Consider the following 9,496-nt stretch of genomic DNA (forward strand, 5'->3'; position numbering starts at 1 on the left):
CAGCTCTGCATTGCACTGACATTTTACACTACTGACAGTTTTTTTGTATTGTCACACTCCTCAATTTTCCCACTAAAATGTAACTGTTCTTTCAGAGGGCAAACATTTTCTGCTGGAGTGAGTTTAGCTGGTTGATGCATTGGGTCAGCAGCCCAGTCACCAGAATAAAATGTGGGCATTGTACGCTTCTGCGCACCCTAATATGTTAAATGTGTATGTCTCATTGGTATCATGTCAACATTTTGACAATATGCGTCATATCACATCCAGATCACATGTATATGAGCTGACTTTCATGTCAGGTGAAGGGCATGGTGGTGGTGTGGCAGTATATGAGATGGCTGCCAAGTGAGAAACCACTGTTCCAGATGCCGTTTCAACATTTGTAAGCACGTAACCACTTTTAACGAGACTTTGAGACATTTTCCAGCCATGTTTGTGATGACGGAACCAAACCATGATCTTTTCCTAACCCTAACCATGTGTTTTTGTTCCTAAAAGAGACCATAAGCACTGTCTTGCCACAACATAAAACGTAAAGAAACAGCACATCTTCACTCCTAAATGACTGAATAGATGAATATGACACCCAAAACAACATGACTGTTGCAGCATAACGGTGACAAGCGTACCATCGCGTGCTCGCAGCTTTGTTTGGTTTATGCAAGACAACTACTTAGTTATGTTTAGGAAGACATCGTGGTTCGACTTAAAAGAACAACGTTACTGATGTGACTTCAGTTATGAAAGTACCTCCACAAAGGTTTATGTTAAGTTTATGTATTGAGTGTTTTTAGCATTTTCGATCATTAGGATAATCACATTTTGTGATTATTACGTTTTCTAACTAGTGAGGTTGGACTGTCAGCTAGCCTAGCCGGGTTTATAAAACCAGTCACCCCTCTCTCTGATTTGTGACTTAAATTCCTTATGCAGCAATGAGGTCAGAGCTATACAAGACGGTATACATCAGTCACTTTCATTTTTGGCAAGCACGGAGTGTAAAAAAGAGCGGTAGTGATCTAACGTTAGCGTGTGGCTGCTAACATCACTAACGGTTATCTGTCTATTCAAAGGATCAAAAATGTTAAAAACAGTAAATACAAAAACAAATGCTAAACTATTGAATATATAGAAAACAAGAATGTGGTTCTTTCACTAATGAGGATGGCCAGCAAAAAAACGTAACACTGTACCATAAAGAAAAGTGAAGTTTCAATATATCCATGGTTTGCAGAAATGCACATTGCCAACATTTATTCTGGGGGCTGAGTTGAGCTAAGTCCGCCATGTGTTTTGGTTTGAGAAACAGTCTTAATCAACCCCAAATTTATGTCAAATCATTCCTACTCAGTGGATGATTTTTGACGTCTATCTTCGGTCTGTTGGTTCAGTCTAACCCGCAGATTCCTCAGCTGCGATCTGCTCCGGTGACCATATCACAGCCATTCTAGACAATGCTTGTGTGTTTGTGTCTTTTAGGGGCTAGGTGGTTGTCAGTGTTGTTTGTTCTTGTATGTTATTTATATTCTCATGCCACTTGTTGCCACATGCACTTGTGCGTAAAGCACATTGAGTTTACCTCTAATAAAATGTGATCGTGCCTTTAAACTATCATGAGCTGTCTGGGCTTGGTATGTGGCCTAGTGGGAGTAAGCTGTAGTAAGCTGTTACCTTGCTGTTACCCTCCGTTGACAGGTGCCTCACTGTGGGCTTGTTTCACATCCAGTTTACAAAGAGTGACACTGCCTCCCCCACTGAGCTTAACACTCCTGTTATTATTCCAATCAGCATTAATACTGCCTGGCCTCAGCTTTTCCTCCTGTGGTTATACTGTAGAGTTGCAGCCATGTGTAACTCACCCCTCTTTGCACGGACAGCTGCACAAAAACAAGGGAGCTTATCCACAGGAGTCCGTCAGGGAAGGACAAAGTAAATCCACGGCAGTCTGCCTATTTGTTTTTATTACTTTTCCCTTCACTGTATCCTCATCTATCTCTCTTTTCACCCCCCCACTTGCTCTTTCAGATGATGGGGCCATCTGTCCCTAAGAATGCAGTTCATTTAACCTTATTCAACCCTTGAGGTCAGCTCGTGCTCAGGCCATTGTAGAGACACGAAACTGGGGCTGTCAGTCAGTCAGCAGTGCAGCGACAGAGCTCATCTCTCCTGTCTCTGCCTTTCTGTGCTGCCTCACAGACATTGATCACCCCAGACAAGACAGAAACACTTGCTGCTGTCTCTGTGCAGCACAATTCTTCAGTCTCTCCTCCGTCCTATATTTCTGCTCCTCACTATTGTCATTTCTCCTCTTTTTCAATTAGAGAGCAGGAAAATCTGATTTTGAAGAAGCTGGCTTTTAATCAGGATCCAACACCTGAGCCACAGTCTTAATACAGAATAAATAGTCCACTTAAATTGTAGTGGAATAGAGAGGCAACGTCCCGGAATAATGAAGAGTAGTCAATGAGAGAGACCAATGAAATTTTGATCACATTTTTATAATGGCATTAGTTACACATATGATGTTTGGCAATTTAAAAGATGATTTTGCAAGTAAAGAAAGACACAGTTTGTCATAAAGATAGTAAAATACCATTTAGTTTGGTGTAAAATCCCCCAGGGAACAACATCGACTCGCTCAATATACGCCACCAACACAAACATGGCTGTCACCTCGGCACAGACAACAATGAAATCTGGTCATATTGACAGCTGCAGTTATGCAAAAGGTGGGTTAGTCAGATCTGTGAGCTAGCTGGTATACGAGACCAGCTCTACAAGGTTTCAGTTATAGGTTTTGGTAAGCATTGAACGAGACAAGGCCACTGAGGGGACTGTAGGGTTTGTATTCTAATTCCGTATTTTCCCCTCTTATACTTGATTAGTCTCAAGACAAACTGTGACTTTCTCGGGTTGAAAAACGATCTATTAAAGTGACAAACATCATACGTGTAATTGGTAACACTTCATTTTACAGGTCCGCAAATTTCATGGTAAGTGATTATATCAACTAACGTGTTTGAAATTTCTTTGAAATTACCCACCGATTACACAATAATTACCTAAAAGTCTATTGAAATTAAACCCAACATGATAGAATAATAACATTCTGCAGTTTACAAGAAGCTGTTAATAAAAATTTGGTAATTTCTTTAATACAGTTTCAGAATCAAGAATAAAGAAGTTTAGTAAAATCATCCCAAAGCTGGACTGACATGCTGAAGTGACAGAAATTTACTTCAATTTACCGCATGCAGAAGTTAGAGAGAAGCTAGAAATTAAAATGGCATGATCAGCAAAACAAATGACCAGCTATTTATTAACTTCTTCTGAGAAAATGCCAGAATGCAGAATTTTATTACTGAATAATATTTTCAATACATTTTGAGGTAATTAAAACCTACTTACCATTAAACTTCCAGATCTGTAAAATGAAGCGTATCATATAATTCATGGCACAATTTAAATGGGATCAAGACACAATTAGTCTCTCAACATCAGCTACCATAGCTATGTTTTCTGAAATAAGGTCACATGGTGGTCCACTAGAGAAGGGGGGACTTGTTATTGGGTTATATGAGACTTATAAAGTCCATTTCATGTTTATTGTTTATCATATGATAATTTCAGGTGTATGCTTTTTACTACAATGTCTTTTATTTCTGAGGAGTTCTTCTGGATAGACATTTATATATATTTAAAAAACGCCTTGTGTTTTTTCATGGGAGGTTGCATTTGTAGAGCTTGGGACAGAAAGGAACATCTTTTTGCATTGTAATGTCATATGTCATTGCTGTATGCCAGTTTGTTGCAAATGTCAACCTTATCGCCAGAATACATTTTAGCTGTGCACATTTCTGCAAACCACACATATGTTGTAACCTTCATTTCTTTATGTTCAGTTTTCAATGTTATGATGTGACAATGCTGTACCTACGCTCTGGTTAGGTTTAGGCACAAAAAACCCTCTGTTAGGGTCAGGAAAAGATCTTGTTTTGTCTTCAAATACATGTTTTGGTCACCACTATCACATCTGGAAATTGTCCTGAGGACACCTTAAAAATGTCCAGTGGTGTCACGCTTACAAATGTTGAAACCCCATTCTCAGATTGCAGCCAGTCCACCACCATCCCCTCCACCTCCTTACATGAAAGTCATAAACATGTAACATGAACATGATATGACAGGTATTCTATAAATGTCAATATGGTACGTAGCCTGTGATGCAAAAACAGATCAGTGGTTTGCAAAAATGTTAACTGCCAACATTTTATCATGGAAACTGGGCTGTTTTAAGTCTATAACTGGTGTGGTATACCCTGCTCCTACAGCTACCACCCCTTAGTGGCTTTAATAATAAGCTGATAAACATGATAAATCCCTGATGACCTCAACATCCCTGCAAAGTAGTAGTAATTCTCTCATTTTTCATCACTATTTGTCCTCTGTATTCCTGTCTCGACTTTCCCTTTTAATCTGGTTTTACTGTTTCACTTCACACTATCACTGCTTAGCAGAATCTGCAGTCAGCAATATTCCTCTCTAACTCCGTAGACTGTTCGCTCCTCCAGCAGCTGTCCTCTGTTCTTCTTTGACCTTCACTGTCATGGTTTCCTCCTACAGCTTGGCTGTCTGAAAACCTCGCAAAAATTAATTGTAAAAGCTTCACTGCTGCTGACAGAAAGTAGCAGAAAGCTGTCTTGTTTGAATTAATCTTGCACTTTTAATTGCTCCTCTTCCTGTTGTGTTTTACATCTGTCTCAGCTGAAAGGTCTGCAAAACAACTCTCTGAAATCAAGTCTTTTCTGTCAAAAGTAGCCTCTGTCTCTTCCAAGGTTCTCCCCCTCCATTAGTATTGTGCCGTCTGTTCGATTCAATCAAAAGAATAAATCTTTTGAGGTAACAGTCAGTTCAGCTGAGGTCTCAATCAGTTGCAAGCAAACCAGAGATACACTCACTCACTGAGCGAGTGATTTGTTTGCAGGAGGCATGGGCTGTGTTCAGGACAGCGAATACACAGATGACTCATGATGCTAACATTTAGCTCCAGTGATTCAGCAACAGTGGTCTTGGACTGCAATCCAGAGGACATTATCTAGATTTATTGCATGTGAGCTAACATTTACTACAGTGAGCATTGTCAGACACACACACACACAAACACACACACACGAGCCACAAACAAAAAAATCTAAAAAGTCAAAAGTTTATTGTCCATAACTATTATGTAATGGTGGCAGGATTTAGACTTTTTTTTAATCCAGTATCTTTGTTGTTTGTTGCTTTGTTGTTCGCCTGAGACCAAGCTGTGAGAAATATGACAGATGGGAAAGTATCATAGAGTGCATAAACAAAATTGCTGCATCTTAACTCAACATTTTATATGGACTAGGTTATATTTGACAATGCTTTAATAAAATAAAAAATCTCTCTATTTTTCATAGTTTACATTGAAACCTGCAATATGAAAAAATGGGCGTCTTGAAGTCTTAAAGTAGGAAGTAATGTTATTTAATATAATTATTTAAAAAAATATGTGTTATGAAAATATACCTGCTGTATATAACAGGGTAGGACTTTACAACAGCAGCTTTGAGTTTGCAAACCGTATCATAATACGACTTCTCAGTTCACTGGCGTTCATGAGACTGTTCTCAGTTCACTAGAGTGAGGTGAGGTGAACTGAGCGTTCAGTCGTGTTTCAGTTCAGCGAGTACGACTACTCAGTCGGAGCACTGAACAAATGAAGAATAAATATTTTAAAACAATCTTTGTAATGAAAAGATTCTAACGATTTAGCACGCTGAAAATAACTACGTCAGCCCATCACTGCTGCCCACCCATGCCTTCTGCCCTGCCCTAATCAAAATGTTATCTACTGTACATCAGCTGTTCCTCCTTACAACTAGCCACTGTTCCATCCTTTTATCCTCCTCCGACTCCACTGAATCAAATTATAAATGACATTCTCTTTTGTCTGCCAAGTTAGGGCCTTAAAATCTTTTTCCACCATCAGGGGTAGCAGCTGCTCTCTTGACCTCATCCAGCCCTTCAGACTATTGCAGCTCATCGAGCCTTCTACCTTTCCATCAGCTCTCATTCCTTCACAGTATGAAGAGACATGAAATCAACCTAAAGGTCACCTGCAGCTCCTCCCCTCCTCTACTGTGTGAAGGAAGGGGAGGAGGATCGATCATTCAAATCCCTCAATTGATTTCAGGTATGAACTCAATTCTTTGATTGGTGCAGTAACTCAACAATAGTGTGTAATATTCTTATTATTAAAAGTGTCATGTGCCAGAATTCATAGAACCAAAAATATAATAATAATAACAATAATAACAATAATAATAATAATACAATTTATTTAAAGAGCACTTATGAAACCAAAGTCCAAAGTGTTATAAGTGAAAATAAAATACAAAATGAGGACAAATAAAAATAATAATCTGAAATAATAAAGAATAAACAACAAGTTAACACCAATAAAATTAGCAGGCAAATTAGATAGAATCCGGATATGCTATCCCTTAAAGAAAGACAGCCTTATTTCTTCAGGATATCGGGGGCAGGCAGCATATGACCAGAGTAACTGACAACAGCTGCTCACTAACTCTTTGCCGTAGCAATATTTGGATTTAACCAGTTGCTATTTAGCTAATTAGCTCAGTTAGCCTCGGAGCTAGTGCCTTATTAGCTGACTGGACTTTGCCTGGAATGACACCTTGAAAGCTGCTCAGCTTTAGACGTCTTTGAAATGATGTCAAAACTTTTATTTCTCTCATTCTCTCTGTTGATAATGTTCATAATTTAAACCTTTTAAAAATGACAGACCCCTGAGGAGTTAGGTAAGTTTGTATGTAGCAGTTATACCTATGTTAGCTAGCTAGTGGCTTTTATGAGATCTCAGCAGAAATTCACTTGTTCTGTTTGATAGTAAGCCCATAACTCAAAATGAAATGACTTGAGTTTTGGGGGGACATTAACAAAAGTTGAAATTGTTGCACAGGAAACATTTTTTTTACTAGATATTTGCATTACTTTCTATTAGCTTCCTTTTCAGACAGGCATGTGGGTATAATATAAGGTGTTGTTTTACTTTATTTTATTTTTACTTTGTCTGACTGTGAAGCATTTTTGTGACTGGTGTCTGTGAAAGGTGCTATTAAATAAACTTTGCTTGCTTGCTTACATCGGTTTTTTTTTTTTTTTTAATTGCTTGCTCATCAGATATCATCAGAGCTGACGTTATTGTATGTTTTTTGAAAGTCTCTATAACTTGCAGGTATCATCTAACCACCATCCCACAGTAAGCTAGTGGTTGCTGACTTGTTAAGGGAGTGGTGACGTCAAGTAATAAATTCTCATCTGTTTATCTCATAGATAAATCAATTGGTTTATTGATCAACCCTTTCTTTACTGTAATGTTTCAAAGCCAGACCTCTACCTGGTCAGCCTCATGGAGGTCTGAAGAAAATGTCATCTGAAAAAATCAATAGCTGTCTGTCCATTGTGTGGGAGGTCTGCCTTGCAGAGATAACCTCTGTGCAGACAGTTTTTTGCTTTGAACCCTATCAACCTCAAACGCTCCTTGCCATGTTTGCTCTCCAAAGAATCTCTAGTGATTCATCTCCTAACTGATACACATTTCTGCCCTTACCAGGGTCTCGGCAGGTCACGTACATCCTCAGGGCTGCAGTGCCACTGCTGCTCCTCTTCTCCACCCTGCTATCACATCCTGATAGTATTCCTACTATTGTTAATGCTGACAACACTAAACTCTTCTTCTCTCCTATCGACACGCATATTGAGGCTTGCACCTCCACTTGCCGAGCTGACATCTGCAGTTGGATGCCTGCCAGCCACATCAATCTCAACAGTTTTTTTTCTTCTTCAGCAATTCCTACCTTTTGTAGAAGCCCTGGGTTTCACTGACAACACCACACCTACTTCTGTCCAGACTACCAAGAATCTCGGTGTGAAGTGACACACAATGCAACCACATTCACCTCCCCCGTCTATTCTTTTCCTGTTGTCCAAATTCTAGTCGTTGCTTGTCTGTACTACAACTCCCTCCTGGCTGGGCTCCCAACAGACCTTTATCCAGCCTCTACAACTCATACAGAAGGCTGCAGCCTGTCTCATTTTCATCCACACTAAATTCTTTCATTTCATCCCCTTCTCACTGGCCCTCTGGCTCCTCATACTGAATTCAAAACCTCAGCTGTCTTCTCCCTGTGCTCCCAGTGGTGCGATGACCTTCCCAACCCTGACAGGACTACACAGACACTCCCTATCTCCAAGTACCAACTAAAAATTCTGTCCTGCCAAAACATTTCATGTCCACCTTTCCCCCTATCTTCTGAGTGTACTTGCATCTGATCTCCATCTTCTCATGTTGAAACCCATTCACGCGTGACTTTATTTTTACCCATCCATTTCTTTGCCGATGCAATTCTCTGTACACGAACAGTCAGCATACATGAATATCAATGTGTGGGTTGAGCTCAAGCTTTAAACATAATATATCTAGTTTCCACAGTGACCAGACTTTTCAAACAGCACTTCAATAAATTGTAGCATATGGATTTGTTTCTGTGTCTGATTAATGTGGGACTTGAAACAAGCAAAAGAACAAACCTCACAGCAAACATGAATGAAATCATGAGACTGTTCCCACAACATACTCCAGTGCAAATCATTCTGCACAAAGCTGCTTTGTTGTTTCTCATGGACGCCGTTACAGCCATTTGCACTGTGGGAGAGGTCTGAGCGTATTGTAATAATTGCCTTGAGGCATGCTAATAGAAACCCAGGACATATTTAAAGTCAGACTTCCTCTAATTGCCCGTGCTGTTTCACTTCTTCATCAAAATGAACACACCCAATATTCCTCATGTTTAATTCTACTGATCCCGATTAGCAGTTTTCAGATCCAGAAGAGCAGAATTCGCCCATTTGAAAGAACCAGTGACACAAAACACAGCCGTGATTACAGTTTTAGCTGCCTATAGCTTCCTGCTCGATGTTGAATTAATTATTGACCTGCCAATATATTCAGCACACCCTACCAGAGAAATGTATTGCTGAATCAGACCATAGCCGAAAGCAAGATTAGATATGTGCAGAGAGTGATTGCTACATAAAGCATCAATGTCAAATTCAAAGGCTGTAAATATGAAGGGGGATTATTGAGACGTGCTAATCCCTAGTGTTTAAATATTTTATTTGATGAGCATTTTCATTTGAGGGAATCTCGCAAGCTTATGAATGTGTCTTAGACCATTGATTTTAAATGTATTGTGCAGCAAACACAATACATTTATGGAGACTTCAATATCGTAACATTATCCTTCTGCTGATGCTTTTGTATGTAATTTAAAGGAACAGTCTGATATTTTGGGAAATCTGCTTGTTTGCTTCCTGCAGAGAGTTACAGGAGAAGACTGATGCTATATCTGCCTGTACAGCCAGGAGATAGTTAGCATAAAAC

This window comes from Pagrus major, chromosome 13 (assembly GCF_040436345.1).
Source record: "Pagrus major chromosome 13, Pma_NU_1.0".
NCBI lineage: Eukaryota > Metazoa > Chordata > Actinopteri > Spariformes > Sparidae > Pagrus > Pagrus major.